Here is a 15,405-nt window from a genome sequence, read left to right as displayed (position 1 = left end):
GCCTTTAAAGTTTGGCCCTCCAAGAAGTTTGGCACTAACTATACTGTGGATTCTGAATAACTTTTTTAGTGACTAAGTGACCATTAATGTAAGTTATTACATTGGATTTCATTCCTCTTATATTTACCTATGACATCTGGTTACTAGTGACATCTTTGTGCGCAATGGCATTATTATTCCTATGTATTCATTCTCAAAACTGTTCAATTGAGTAATTTAATAACTCTATAAACATATGAACTTAGACATTTTATTCACATTGCTTTACCTATGTTTATACTTATATTTCTCAAATACCTCGTCTTAAAGTAACATTACAATTTGTCATTATTTTACCTATTATTAAAACACTTATGCAATGTCTAATACCTATTATACATACACGTATTATACAGCATATGATTGAATTGTCACTTCTCACTTGAAATGAAATATGAGTCACGCAGGGAAATGTCCTGCACTCATGAACTCATCCCACAAGAGCCCAAACGAGCAATGAGTAGCTAAGTGCCGGTGGAGCTGGTATTGGAGCGAGTGACGAGCGACACGTCCCGGCAGCCATCTTGCTCGTCTCCCTCCCAGCGATGGCAGCACCTGTCGTGACCTGGTTGCTCTTGTTGTACACCTCGTGGTTGGCGCTCTGCCCTGGTTGGAGGACTGTCGCGGCTGCTCTTGCAACACAGTCCTCTGCGTTGCACTTACTGTTGTGATGGACTCTTGCAGGTGTTGATGATTGTTGCACCCCTTTCCGCCCTCGAGTGCCACACTCCTGATCGTTGCCCTTTTCGTCACCCTCTGAGCATTACGTCGTCGTTACTGGTTATAAAAAGATTCAAACTCAAAACTTTTAAATAATTATTACATCATAATAAATACATACAGTTCATTTTGACATTTATGTGCTAGCACAAGTATTACGTGTGAAAGAGTATCAACAATGTTTTGTGCAAGCGACTTAGGTGTGCACCGAGTATGGCCGCCTGGTGGAGGGCTACCCGCCTGCTATTGCCCCCTGGTGGCGGGCAACCCGCCTGGTTAAACCTTCGCTGCGCAGGCTCTCATAGTTGGCTGCCTGTGCCACGTGGCCAAGTGGCGACCACTGTATAGGACATATTGAAGACATTGGGGATGCCAGCAAGTCAGCAGCAGATGGGAAGTTACAGACCAGTGTGAGAGAACTACGACGGAGCAGGCTTCATGTCGTACTGAATAGCTGTCGCGTAATGTTGCTCTGCCCAACGAAGGAGCAGTGAAACTTCAGCTGGACTTAGCCATTGACGAGTGGTGAGAACCGTATGTTATTTTGCGAGAAGGACTTGGCCCGTCTTCAGCGAGGAAGAGCGCAGATCCGAGGAGTATGCAGGTGTCGATGAACGTGAGCAGTTGTACCAGCTGAGTCTACTAGGGACTTGTGTAGTGCGAGTAGACTTTGTGAACTTGTTTTAAAATAAGCCTTCCATACAGTGACAAAGCTGTAAGCAAATTTTCAACTGAAAATTTTAAAGCAGTCGTGTTCGGCTAATGTAAGGCTATATTTAACCAGATTGACATAGCACGAGTCACGAACAAAGCGAGGTGCTAGCTGAACATGCACTTACCTGCCCTACCACGAGTCTGCACAGCCACAAGAACTACGTCGCCGGCACCCGAGGCAGGCGTCCGTGTGTGCTGCAGCGACGAGAGAGAGCACGGCGAGTGGTCCACCGGCCAAGCGGCCTGTCTGCGCACACGCACGAGTGTGACACCGCAACTGAAGGCGAGTGACAGGTTATTCAAACACTTTATTGCGAGCGAGTTTCAACTAGCTAAAGACACGTACGTATAAACTATTGAATGTTTTCACTGCGTTCAAGTTATATGTATACATTATTTGAAATCATAATTGTAAAAGACATTTGTATTATTTTTATCAAGTTGTGAAAAGTTGATTCATAAATTTTTAAAACATTTGGAAGGAACTTTCGTATGATTTGTAAATATTAATTGCACTGTCATTATCTTTTTGTATGTAAATTTTACGAAGCCTATCCATTAAAGTAAAATTAAATCATAATTGTAGTTCAGATGAACGTAATGTAATATTGTAAGGCCTTGTTTAATTTTGCAGAAAAAAATTGTACAAATAATTATAATTTGCATTATCTTATTTAACCACCTATGTAATTAAGTGCTGTTTGTATTCGCAGAAACTTTATCATACTATTATGACTGTACTACAAGAACCAGTGTATGAACCAGAGAACATGGTCAATGTTTATGTTTGTAGGAAATTTAATTTAAAAATAAAACTATATGTACGCAAAGCACTTCTCTCGCTCGTTATTTATAACTACCTCATAGGGTAAAGCACTGGGCAAGACAAGTTTCATTTGCTTCTTCATGGAATTTCTATGATGAGAAATGTTCTTGAAACACTTATAACGCCAATTTCTTCCAATAGCTGCCGGGTAACAACTAGAGAACTGATCTGAAGAACATAGCTACATGCAGTGAGGAGTTTAAGGCCAGTCTACAATTGCAATGTCCTAAATTGTGTCCGTTGGACACTGATAGCTAGTTGTTTCACGCATCCCTCCGATTTCGTGGGTGGTGTGGGTGATGGTCCGAATCCCCCTGGTTCGAAGTCATTGGTAAACTTTTACTTTTTGTCCCAATCTGTGTCCTTTGGTAGCATAGTGGAACATCTTGAGAGTTGCTGTTTCAAAAAGGTAAACAGAAAATAATGGACAATGCGGTAGGAACAGGAAACAAAGAAAACCAAGATAAAATATTGACTGGTTCTGTCTGTTTGCTACCGGCATTTTTCAAAGGCCAAAAACACACATTCATTTTTGGCAGTGTGATTAGAACTCATTTATTAGCATTTAATTTTGCCTTACCAAATAACGAAATATTGTTGAACTCCCACAACATTCACAACTTAAATGAATAAAAAAAAATCTGCGTACTCATTAGTTACAATGCATAAAAATAAAAATCAATCAAAAAAAAACATTTATTTTGGCACCATTTATTTACTGCGCTCTGGAAACTGCTATGTAAATTAGTATAATCAGACATCACAGTTATAGACGGAAATTTTCTGCACGGCAATTGGAGGTAATTCACTACTTCTGGATACCTAGCAGCAATTTGCTTTTTAGATTTAATTTAATATACTGTTTCTTGTACATAGTGTATTGGAGTTATAATCATTGATGTTATTTTATAAAAATGACAGAACTTTATTTAGTTAAGTTTTAAGTTCCTTTGTAAATATTTAAAATTTTTATAATTTTTCCTTACATACATTTTTGAAATTTGATAAAGTAATAATATGACTAAGACTAATAGACAAAAAATGTGTGTATTTTATATCGTAAACAAAAACCGCGAGAGCACTAAAACAAAATGAATGCTAGGGAGTTCAGACCAGGATTAAAATTAATAAAGAGTGGAAAAAAAATATATAAATGTATTTGTGCCACATTTGCAGCAAGGGGAGGTAATATAGTTTAAAGGAATATGTATTAGTCCGCAGTAGGTACCACATATGTAGTTATGATTTAAATTACTTTCTGGTGTTGTGATTTGCGTATTTTTCTACGGCACAGGCATGTGTTATGAATTTTTAAACTTAAATACAAACATAAAAATCTAATTACAGTTTTAATCATTAGTTATTACATGACAAATATAACGGTACAGGGATTATTCGTTATACATTTTATTAGCTACAACTTCGTGCCAAATTTATTACTATATCGATTCTGAGCAACAAATTTTTTTGAAAACTTGTTTGAAAGTTTACGTAAATGTCAGTTATAGACTTATGGTGGTTTAGACTAGACTTACAAATTTGAAGACAGTTGTAGGATGTTGGATCATATATTAGTAATTTATTACATTTAACACATGATTAGACATTTTAACATGCCACTTATTGGTCATAACCTATTATTTTGTAAATGTGTTGTAAATAGACTTACCTAAATTTATGAAGAAAAAAAACAGTCAAGAGTGGCAAAATATTAGACTCAAATAACTGACAAAAAAATAGAAACTAACAAACAAAAAATTCTTTACTCATATATAGGTTATGAAAAAAATAAAGAAGAAACAAGTTCAACAGCGATAGATTAATAAGAGGTGAAATGTAGACAACCCAGCATATATCCCACAGAATAAAAGTAAGCTATCTGTAATTAAATCGTTTTCACTCAATAACATTTTCAATGCATCTTAAATTAACATAACCAAGTGATAAATAATGCAAATACGTTAACTAATCTAATGAATGACTTTACTTTCTTTAGGCTCGCAAGATTAGTGAAAGCCAGGAAGAAGCTGGGCTTGCTACAGAAGGGTTGCCTGCTGGTGATTCTGGAAACCCAGCATGGCTTCTGAAGTGGCGGCGTGTACATCACATTACACTGACAATCAAGGGTAGGATCTTTATTTATTTGTCATATGACAGGGGAATATAGAATTCATGTATACATGCTCATGTGAATAAAAATTGACTGTATGAGTGATGTTTCTTAAAAGCGTGTAACTCTTCTTGGAACGACTATCTCCCCCTGTAGCGGTTTATGAGCCTCCACTGCCAACGGCAGACCCGGGACTCAGTGTGTTAAATTGTCGGGTGCTGGTAGACATATGTCACTTCATGGTGCATTGCCGTCTTCTGGAGAGACAGGTAAAATTTGTTTTACGTGAACTTGAGTAATTTTGATTTTTTCCCCCCAATTAAAAATATCAATCAGTTTAGCGACTTTTGAATGTTTTGCCGGCTGGAAGGTTGAAAAATCTTTTGCAGACTTACTGACTTCATTAGATAGTCATGAGGATAAATTCATGTATCAATATTAATTAAAATTAATGAAGATGGCAAAAAAATTAAAACGTATTTGTGCCACATTGGCAGCAAGGGGTCGTAATATGGCCAATGTGGTTACAATTAAGGAATATATCTAATGAACTGTGGAACTACTATTTACATTATTGTATTATGTTTTTAATCTAAAACTGGCAAAACACGATAGTGGAAAATAATTGCACACCATAAAAAAAGAAATTGAATTTTTTCCCAACACACAGAAAACAAACAATTATATTTAACTCAAAAACATTATGGCACCACTTTTAACATATAGTTTTACACATATTTATGAAAAGTCAAAGTGAAGTACATAAAATATGTTTTTCTTTTAATTTCACATCATGGGGAGCCGGCGTGAAGTAACATGTTCTCGTAATGATTTAGTTATGAATAAAACAATACAGAAATAATTGTTATACGTATTTGACCATAGAGCCTAAGTTTTGAACTGAGCGAATATGCAAAAAGTCTATTGGCAAAAAAATCTACAAAAATCAAACTCAGTGACTCATTGATGTATACAAATACTAACCCACTTTATCAAGGGCTGGAAACTTTATATTTGGCTCTCGGCCTGTAATTTGAAAAAGTGGAAATATTTAATTTTCAACCCCTTGGAAAAAAGTGAAAATCCGCGTGCACCTTTAAAATCGGTGCAGCACTTCTTTCGAAAGTCCGTTGTTGGAGAAAAATTTTCAGACAAGTAGTAAAACAATAAGTTAATATTTAACAATTAAAAAAAGTAATAATGTAGATTATCACACACTACAGTTGGACGTACCAGCACGCCTGTCGATTTTGGCTATACTACCTGTCCTATGAGTGAGTGAAAATACCTTGATTTAAATATCCCATTTATACAAAAATGATGTAGAGAGTTTGGGGGCGAAGACTCAAGGAGCGAAAGAGAGTTTCACACTATCCCGATGTGCAGAGTATCAGGAGCGCAAGTGAGCAGCAGTGTAGCCGTGTTGCTCCACGTGTACCTATGCAAAATATAATTATATTGTTTTGTTTGGAAGCAACTGATCTGGCCATGACCCCTGGTGTATCTGTACTTATAATGCGATTTCATGATTTTTTTATCATACATTTTCTAACATAATACTATCCTAACTCTTAAGTCAATATTTCATAGAGTTTAAAAAAAGTTCTTTGTACAAGCACATTATTTATCGGGCAATAATAAATGTTTTATTTGGCTATTAATCAAGAAATTGCCAAAATTAAGATAACTTCTGTTAAGTAAACACAAATATGTATTCAAAATTAAAAATTAAATATATTTTTATCATCACACCATAGCAAGTTTAATATTATATATTACCTCACTTATTCTTAGCCAAAGGGTTATTACACGAATATAAACACGAAAAAACCAGTGTTCCATATATATGGAAATTCTTACCTTTTGCATGAGTGGTATGTTTTACCAAATGTTACATAATCGCCTCCACGCTGCGGCTGGCAATGGATACACCACCACAGAACTACTTTGCCTTGAAAAACGCACACGTTTTACATCTTTCACACCTGCGGGATTACCTTTTGTCACTAAGAGTCGGGCATAGCTGTCATGATTCATTGCCAGCCATTTGTGTTCTATTGATGATTGGCTGCATGCCATATTAGCTGATACCATGCTTGGAGAGCAGTTGTATGGAATTAGAAAGCATACACCAACAGCTTCAGTACCAGTGCAAGGCAGTAGGTATAGATCAACAACCAATGTGAATATCATCTTGTGTATTGAGTGAAAGAGGGGAAGTGTAAAAAAAAAACATTAAAGTGGGATGTTACCCAAAATAATTATTGTTGTTATCATTATTATTTGTTTTTACAGATGTCCAATTTCATCTTCAGGCACATATGTGCTTAAAAGTGTTAAAAGTTAAGGCCTACTTACAGATTTTTAATTTAAGTGTACGCACTGCAAGCAAGAACAGCAATTCAAGTCGAACCTGTGGAATGTCTTCTAGTGGGGAGACAAAGTAAAAGTAAACAGGATGTCAACCCAGAAGTCAACGACAAGAGTGTTGGCTTTGGCTATGGGCCATTGCATGAACTGTTATCACTTACTGATATACAACCTATGAACCCAGGGTGATTTTCTTACCACGGAAACAAAATCAGAGAACACTGGAAATGGAAGATGCTGCACTGGAAGAGTTTGTGGCGAAAGAGGATGGACGAATCTGTGTGGTTGGAAATGAGGAATATGCTTGGAGTGCTTGAACCATAGGAATTTGGGATGGAGGTTGGAGCCAAAGATGCTGTTGTTAGCTAAGTCTGGATGTGCTATAATAATTGGGGTCTACACTAAGAAATTGTTTTTTCTCGGTGTGAGAAACAAATATTGTACCGCATGCATTCAAAGCGAATGGATGGAAGAAGAACTCGCACCTCACTGTGTTTCCGGAGCTGGAGCGACTCTTACTTCAATGGAGGCAGACGTTATATTGGCAGGACTATAGTTCTGTGAAGACAGGTACAAACTTTAATTTAAGAACTTTGTTGGTGATGAGGATTCCAGTGTGTGTGCAGCCATAATTGCAAATGTTTCATAGGGAAGATATGTTGAAGAGATTGAATGTGTTAACCATGTCATGAAGAATCTCAAAAAAATTCTTTACGCCATGGCCAAGGGCATCCATATGCAGCATCTCCACCAGTTCAAAATCAAAGCCCTTTGTCACTATGCAAGAGGTTGTATCAGCAACTGTGGGGGTAATGCTATGCAGCTTCAATCAGCACTTCTACTTGTGCCTAACCATGTGTTTGGAGACCACAAGTTATGCAATTTAGAAGTGTGTGACAGAGCTGGTAAATCAGCGAATCCCTGCCGTTATGATTCATTGCCTCGTCAATTGTTTGTGGGAATAAAATTTGACTGAGTGAGAGTAAAGTCACAAGCCTTTCTAAAGGATCTCACAACCAACCAAGCACATCATTAGTTGCGAGGGTGGCAGGCGGATAGCAGGTTAACCATTCACAGAAAGGGTCTCACAACTGTAGGGCTACTGCTGCTGGTTTGTCTTTCCATCTTTGCTCCAAATGGCATGACTGTGAAAAGATGGAAACAGCAGGGAAGCTGTAGGCGAAGGCTGCACAGGGAGATGAGAGTTATGGTCGTCACGCAACCAAGCCTCCTGCTCTGGTTGTGAACCTGCAGTTCTGGCTGAGTCTGATGAGAAGCATGGCACATGAGATCAAGGAAGCAGTCAGTTGTGAATGAAGGAGAGGAGAAAACTAATCACTGTGTTCTTTTTTGGACCTGTGAGTAAAATGAGGGAAAACACTTTGTTTAAAGTGACAGTGGAAGCGAGTGTTTAACAGTCGTTTATTGGAGAAGGCTGCCACATACATGGTTTTGCAAACGAGCCCATAGCTATTGCTTTGTACTAAGGAAAAACAGGCCTTACTGTTCACCATTGTAGTCTCTTCGTTGACCTTGAGCATTTATTTCTTGCAACTTCTCCCGATGGTTTAGTTGATGATTGTTGGTGGAGGTGAATGTTCACACTCTGCAAGGGAACTTAATAGCCCAGTAAATGAAGGCCAAAAATCGCCTGTTGTTTTTGTCAGATGTTAGACCCTTATAAGACACGTATTTCCTCAAATGTCCCTGCCTCTCCCCCTTGTGCTTTCCCCCCACCATTCTCAGAAGTTCTAAAATGTTGACCTTTACAGAATTGCTTGTGAATACGTAAATAATGGTGTAAAGTAGTAAATATCTAGCATATTTTGTTCTCAAAAATCTGGTATTTAATTTTGTTTCTGACAATATTTTCTTTAATGTTGATAGTTAAGGTGTTATAAAATCACAAACATAAAAAAAAGTTTTTAATGTCAAAATGCGCAGTTCTCGTTGTGGATGTTTTTAAATATTAGAAATACAAAAAATATTTCCAAGTGCAGTGTTTGCTGAAACATTTTATTTATTTGGTTTTATAAAAGTAGCAAATTTTTTTACTTTATTTTACTTTTGACAGAAACAAGTGTCCTTGTTTGTTCCATGGCCGGCTCTGTGAATATCAGGTCACATAATACTTTGAATGTTGTAGTTTTTTTCAAATTTCAAATCTGTGATTTATGTGCAGTATAGTAATGTGTAAATTTTTATGATTAAATTTTTTTTTTAATTTTTGCAGTGGTTGGTTTCTTAGTATTATATAGATACTTCGTCATTTAATATAATAACACATCTTTCACTACTGGAATCTTTCCAGAATATCTCAAAACTACACAAGAAAAGTAGTAAAACCAAAATAGAAATTTATGATAGCAATGATGCCTAATTTCACAGAAATATTTGAACGCTATGAAAATTATAAGTATGATAAATATAAAATACTCTGAAATTTATAACATGGTTTTATATTTGCTAGAATCACTGAAACCGCTATTTCTGATTTTCTAGGAAAGATACCTATACAAGGCAGCTGATAATGATTTACTTGGAATTTTTGAAGAGCATCTGTAGCAATTGACATGATTAATCATAATATATTATATTGTTGAATAAATTAATTAAAATGGGAATGATATAAAATGTGCACAAATTATTAGTCATATCTTAATGACAGGAAAGTATATTGTATCCATTCAGCAAAGCCTGAATGATTGTGTTTACACTGTCAATTCTGAAAGCCAAACAATAAATATGTTCCCCAAGGACACATTTAATGTCCAATGCTGTTTATAATATATGTGAATAACTAGGAAGAAGCAATATGAAATAAGTATCTCGTTAGCTTTGCGGATGATGCCAACATAATTTTTAAAAAGCAAATGTTTTCAAACCTAAGAAAATTTTGTTTTAAATGGTTTAAATAGCCTAAATTTTAAATCAAAGAATATAAGTCAGTTTATGCAATCAAGCCTTAATTATGAATTGTTAACAGAACAACATCAGACAGAATTCATAGAAATTACTGGTGACAGCAAACTTTTTGGAAGCCTCACATTAACAACAAAAATGTGTAGTAAAAAAGTTTTGAATATTTTTCATTTCAAACCCTAGTTTTTCAACGTCCTGGAGTAATAATTTGTCTTATTAAATACAATTTCAGCCAATAGTAATTGATTTGATAATATATCTATTAAAGGAGTTATGTTACATATTTTTTATATATTTCAATAATTATTTCCACCACTTGAAGTAATGGGTGGTCATGTCAAAATTTATTTTAGACAATAGCTTCAAATAATATTTAGTAGCTTTAGAAGAAAAAAGAACCCTTTTTTTCAACCCCTTGTAGAAATGATTAAAAATTGTTTAAGAGAAAAGTTTTAGATAATATTTAGAAGATTTAAAATAAAGTGCAACAAAGTTGGTAGTGTATCTAATAAGGGAGTCAAAAAAGTTTCTGTTCTTTAACCACTGTTTTTTTTCCACCCCTTACAGTAATGGTTGGTCATATAAAGAAATATTTAAGACAAAAGTTTTAGATAATATTTTTATCGAAAATTATTTCAGACAAAAAATTAGATAATGTCTAAAGTTTACAAAAAATTTGAACCAAATTGACCACGTGCATACTAAGGGAGTTATAAATTTTTTTTCCTCTAACCCTGAAAGATTGGTTGTATTAAAATTTTTGGTATAACTTTAACGAGATAAAATACTTCATATGGATGCAGGGTTATAGTGATTGTCCTATTTTATAAAATTAAACCCTTCCCCATTCTTACCCCTTTGATTAATCGAGATTGCCTAATATTTTATTTAATATATTAGTTTTGAAATTATTTGTGCAAAATTGACAAAAAAATATGTAAAACTTTTCCGGAAGCCACACAATGGTAACGGCTGAATTAGGTAGTATTTCTCCGAAATTTACATAACTAGAGAAAATAATGTATTACTATTATTTTCGTGATTTAAAGGCTAGCAAAATTATGTCAATACATTTGTATGCAAACAGCATTTTTTATTCACTCTGCTAGTAGTTATGGCATAATTTTTTTAAGTTATAAACAAATCCAACTTGAACAGAAAAAAATGAACAGTTAGGATTTTAATGAACTTACCACGTACAGTCAGTACAGAAAACTGTTTAAATCTAGATTTGTCATGTTCTTTGTATTTTTAACTTTATATCCATCTTAATTAACAAAACAACTTGACAAAATTTACTATAAGTTTTGACTGCCTTCATTATCAAACCAGAGCAAACCACAAAATACACTTGCAGAGAAACAAACCAAGTGTTTCTGCAGTGAAGTTGAACTTTATAATTTTATAACTTTATAATTTCATTATAATATCATAAAACAAATTCAAAACTGAAACAAATTTAATAAATGTAAGAACACTTCTAGACAAATGGAAGATTGTAGGGCCTTGTCTGAAATCGCCTGAAGCATGGGGTGGTGGGGGGGGGGGGATTTCAACTCCCCTCGCACCGTGGAATTAAAAAGCCCCTCACTGAGGTTGATAAACAAACGTCAAACCTATGCTATATAGAAAACTTTCTGTACATTAAAAATTTGTTTGTTTATTGCGTGCATACAGGTATAGGCCAAAATATGGGGAGGACACAACATACAAGCAACCTATTCAGAGACGACTGTTGTCAGTTAGAACCCATGCGCGGCCTGAGGTGGTCAGTGTGCACTGCTACTGATGGCTCCACGTCGCCACAGCCTCCCCCCTCCCCCCGCTGGGAATACTGCGGGCTTCCTGAGGCCGCCGCGTGGAGTGACGGGAATGCACGCCGCATTTCTGAGTGTTTCGGGCGTCGGGTCACGTCCAGGACTGCCGGCGGTTATATATGTGTGTGTACACGTATTTCGTAGGCATGTACATCTGGGCTTCGAGCAGAAAATGATTTATGAGACCGTCGTAATCGTCTAGAACCTTCGACGACACATGTATTTAGCGAGGTATCCAATGTAATGAGGAATTCACTAACCATCCCGAGGTACATTCTGCCTTGCATCATGCCACTGTCCCAGAAACACCAGCCATACGTGCATCAGAAAATACAATAGTATAAAACCAACCAGTCATCCACGAAAAACCACACATTTATGCTACCAGCTAATTCATGTTTTTACTTAGCAATCAATACCCTAAGAAATATGCGAACAACGAATGCAATTCAAATTAGAACTTATCCGAAGTTTGCAAAGGTTTGCAACTACATGGGTCAGAATACTGCGCTGCGATGTGCTGCGACGTGGCCCGCCCCCCGCGACCGAGGCGGAGGGATATTCTGCCCAAATGTCAGTCCGGTCCTGACATTTCGAGGGCCGTCCACTCGATGCCCAGAACCACTCGTGTCCACGGCAGGGCGGTCGAGTCACCGTCGCTAGATGAATTATTTCTTGAATATTCCCTGGTCGTGTGTGTGGTTTCACTTATATACCTGGCTGGGGTTTAGCTGGTTAGACAAGGAGTTAAGAACATTACTTGGTTTGTGTTGAAGGCGACTGTGTGTAATCTTGGCAGTGTGCTTATAGTGTGTGGGATATAGCGACATTCAATCAAGGTATTTACTGTGTGCAGAGAATCTGTTGTTTATGTGGACGACATGTTTTCCATCTAAGACCTGCTGGATATAGTTTTTATAGGACCTTTATGCCTTGTCTTGCGAGTGATCTGTCACATCCGATAGTTTCTCAACATTTTGTGTACACCCAGGCGAATTTAAGATAGTAAATTTTTTTTTGCGTAAGGTATTTTTAAAATGTAATATTTAATTTTTTTCAGCAGCAGTGCCAAAATATTTTTTTTATGTCATGCTAAGTAATCAAATGGATAATTATGGACTTATGCAATTGGACACTACTTCGACTAAATGACGATAGTATAATAATTTATGTATATCAACATTAATGTTGTTTGACATGTTTTGTGTTATAGTGTTATACTATCACTAACACTAACAGGGCGTCCACAAGATACCCCAGCTCCACTGTCTAACAAAACTGGAACTTAATGCCATTGACTATTAACGTGATTTCTGGACAAAATGATTCGTGTTTTATAGTGATCATAAACCTGTTGTTCCATTAACATTTCTCGTTCATTTTCATACAGGAATATTATACTCATACTTTTATCATTCACTCCAGGAATAGTGTCGATCCTATTTTTATTATTTACATATTTTCTATTCACACCATTAAATCTAAATTGATACTCTAGACAATGCAGGCTAAGGTGAACATATAAATATTACATCTCCTGGATATCGAACATTTTTAAAGTAAAATGGCAAAATGGTAGGGATCTGGTAGCCGCTTTCTCTTTATATTATTACTCTAGAAACATGAAGCTAGCGATAAAGGAGCCTTCGAATAATTGGTGTCTATTCTCTTTGTTTCGAATTCTTTTTGGGTCATTATAGTGCACACCATCGAAAGGGTGTCCAGTTTGTGCACGAATGTTTTTTGCAGATCTGGGGGGTAAGCAGCATCGCTTTTCTTTTGCCATTTTGGAAAAAAAATCTCTTATTCACATGCTTGTCAAACGAATGTGAGAAATTGAGCGAAAGTACCAAAAATAAATTCAGACACAAATGTCATAGGCTCAGCTAAGACATGTTAAGTGGTCTGGCATTACCTCCGCTTAAGCCAGTCTGAAATGAAGAAGTTTGCAGGCAGTCCATCGTATTTTTTTTACCTTCGTCTAGGATAGTGCTGTGTTCTAATGGAAGATGCCACAGTTCGCATGTCACACTTGTGTGTCCTGGTACCATCCATAGCATCTACACTGCAGCCACTCTCCTAAGTTCCTCCAAGGTGCTAGGGAGGCAGGTGTCAAGCTGCAGTAGATGAAAGATGCAGGGTGGAAAATCTACTTCTAGCTCATTCTCTGCCCAGTCGATGACCAAATGAACCATCATTGCACTATAGCTAGGTGGAATTGTCCCTCTGCCCGCCGAAACCTGACAGCCATCTCCATGTATCTAAGCGGTGTGGTCGGACGATATTAAAATTGACTGTAGATTTCACTCTCTCTGTATGTCGACTAGCTATGCTTGATATGTGACAGCATCGTGACTTTCTCCAAGATGGGTGACCCACGGCACCACGACCTGAGAAGTGCTGAATTTAGATGGGAGGAGAAAGGTGGCAGGCATTGGTAATCGCGCATATAAAATTTATGTAAAACTTTCAGTGAAGGACAGCGGTGTCCTGCAATAATTGTTTTTGCTCACTCCTGGTCACACCACCATACCAAGTACATGTCCGGCTATGATGCCTGCCAGGGAAGCATAGGGCTACAAACCATCTTTCCAACGAAGCCAGTGAAAGTGTTTAGTGAGCCAGGAATTGATTCTCTAATTTTTCTCTCTAGATGACACCAATTGTGAAGTGGTTGAAACATCATGGTAATAATGTTGTCATATCATGTGGTATGTTGGATTGTTTAAGGATGATGGTGTCTTGCACATAGAAACCTTGAGTGTTAGCGCGAATGATGGGCCAGGAGACACTGAAACATTTCCCCTAATCACATCAGTATTTTAAGGCTTTTGTCATGTCATGCAGACAATAAGACACGAGACTGCGTGACGGGGAATTTTTTTTAGAGGTTGTTTGTTCGATTTTAAGGTATGTGATGCTTCTGGCCAATTTTTCATTTTGTTTACTTAAATCTAAAACATACATGGGGGCCTTTTGTTTGAAGCCCAGACGATCTTAAGTGGGAGCTAGCTTTCTTACATTATAGGCTAACTGAAAGTCTTCACATATCTGATAGGCAATAAGTTAAAGACCATTCATAAAATCTGTATTGATATTGGTGTAATGATAATCTTCAGAGCTCAAAAATACTTAAATGTTTTAAATGATGCAGTTCTCGAAACGATATTTGTCTGCACCAGTAACATTTTGTTTCCTGTTTGAAAGCCTTGATTATTTTGAGCTTCGGGTAGGATAGGGTATGTTTCTGAACTCCACGAACAAGACAGATCTATGCTACGACTCTTCTCCACATGCTAAAATAGCGACATGTAGTGTTCAGTATTAACGCTGACGTGAAGCATCAACCAGTTAAACGAGGTCAAGGTCAATGTTGCCGATTGTGCTTAGTTATTGTGTCGAGAATGGTGTTAGCCAAAGTGTTCGCCAAAAGTATCAAGAGTTCTTGCTTGGCATTCAAGTACTGGCGAACAGCTAGACTGTGTGTGGTGGTTTGTGCAGTGTGTTGGTGAGGTGGCAGCTGCTGAGGGAGAGACTACTTGCACCATGTAATGCCAGTGTGTGCTCACGCTGGTGAACAGCTGGACTGTGTGTGGTGGTTTGTGCAGAGTGTTGGTGAGGTGGCAGCTGCTGAGGGAGAGACTACTTGCACCATGTAATGCCAGTGTCTGCTCACGCTGGTGAACAGCTGGACAGTGTGTGGTGGTTTGTGCAGAGTGTTGGTGAGGTGACTGCTGCTGAGGGAGAGACTACTTGCACCATGTAATGCCAGTGTGTGCTCACGCTGGTGAACAGCTGGACTGTGTGTGGTGGTTTGTGCAGAGCGTTGGTGAGGTGGCAGCTGCTGAGGGAGAGACTACTTGCACCATGTAATGCCAGTGTGTGAT

At 37.3% G+C, this 15,405-nt stretch overlaps 1 protein-coding gene across 6 annotated transcripts in view; it reads left to right on the top strand.

Moving 5' to 3' along the window:
• The window catches only part of LOC134535434 (probable phospholipid-transporting ATPase IA), a 263,150-nt gene that overhangs the window by 8,476 nt on the left and 239,269 nt on the right, over positions 1–15,405 (top strand). For 2 of the 6 annotated variants that reach the window (XM_063374527.1, XM_063374531.1), the window contains exon 2: positions 4,296–4,425. The exons of the other annotated variants lie outside the window; for them this stretch is intronic. The gene's annotated coding sequence lies outside the window, so the exon portion shown is untranslated. The remainder of the gene's footprint in view (positions 1–4,295; positions 4,426–15,405) is intronic. 6 annotated transcript variants of the gene reach the window in all.

Source organism: Bacillus rossius, chromosome 8, assembly GCF_032445375.1.
Source record: "Bacillus rossius redtenbacheri isolate Brsri chromosome 8, Brsri_v3, whole genome shotgun sequence".
NCBI lineage: Eukaryota > Metazoa > Arthropoda > Insecta > Phasmatodea > Bacillidae > Bacillus > Bacillus rossius.
Note: the sequence above shows the minus strand (reverse complement) of the source record. Positions and strands in the feature narration are given on the sequence as shown.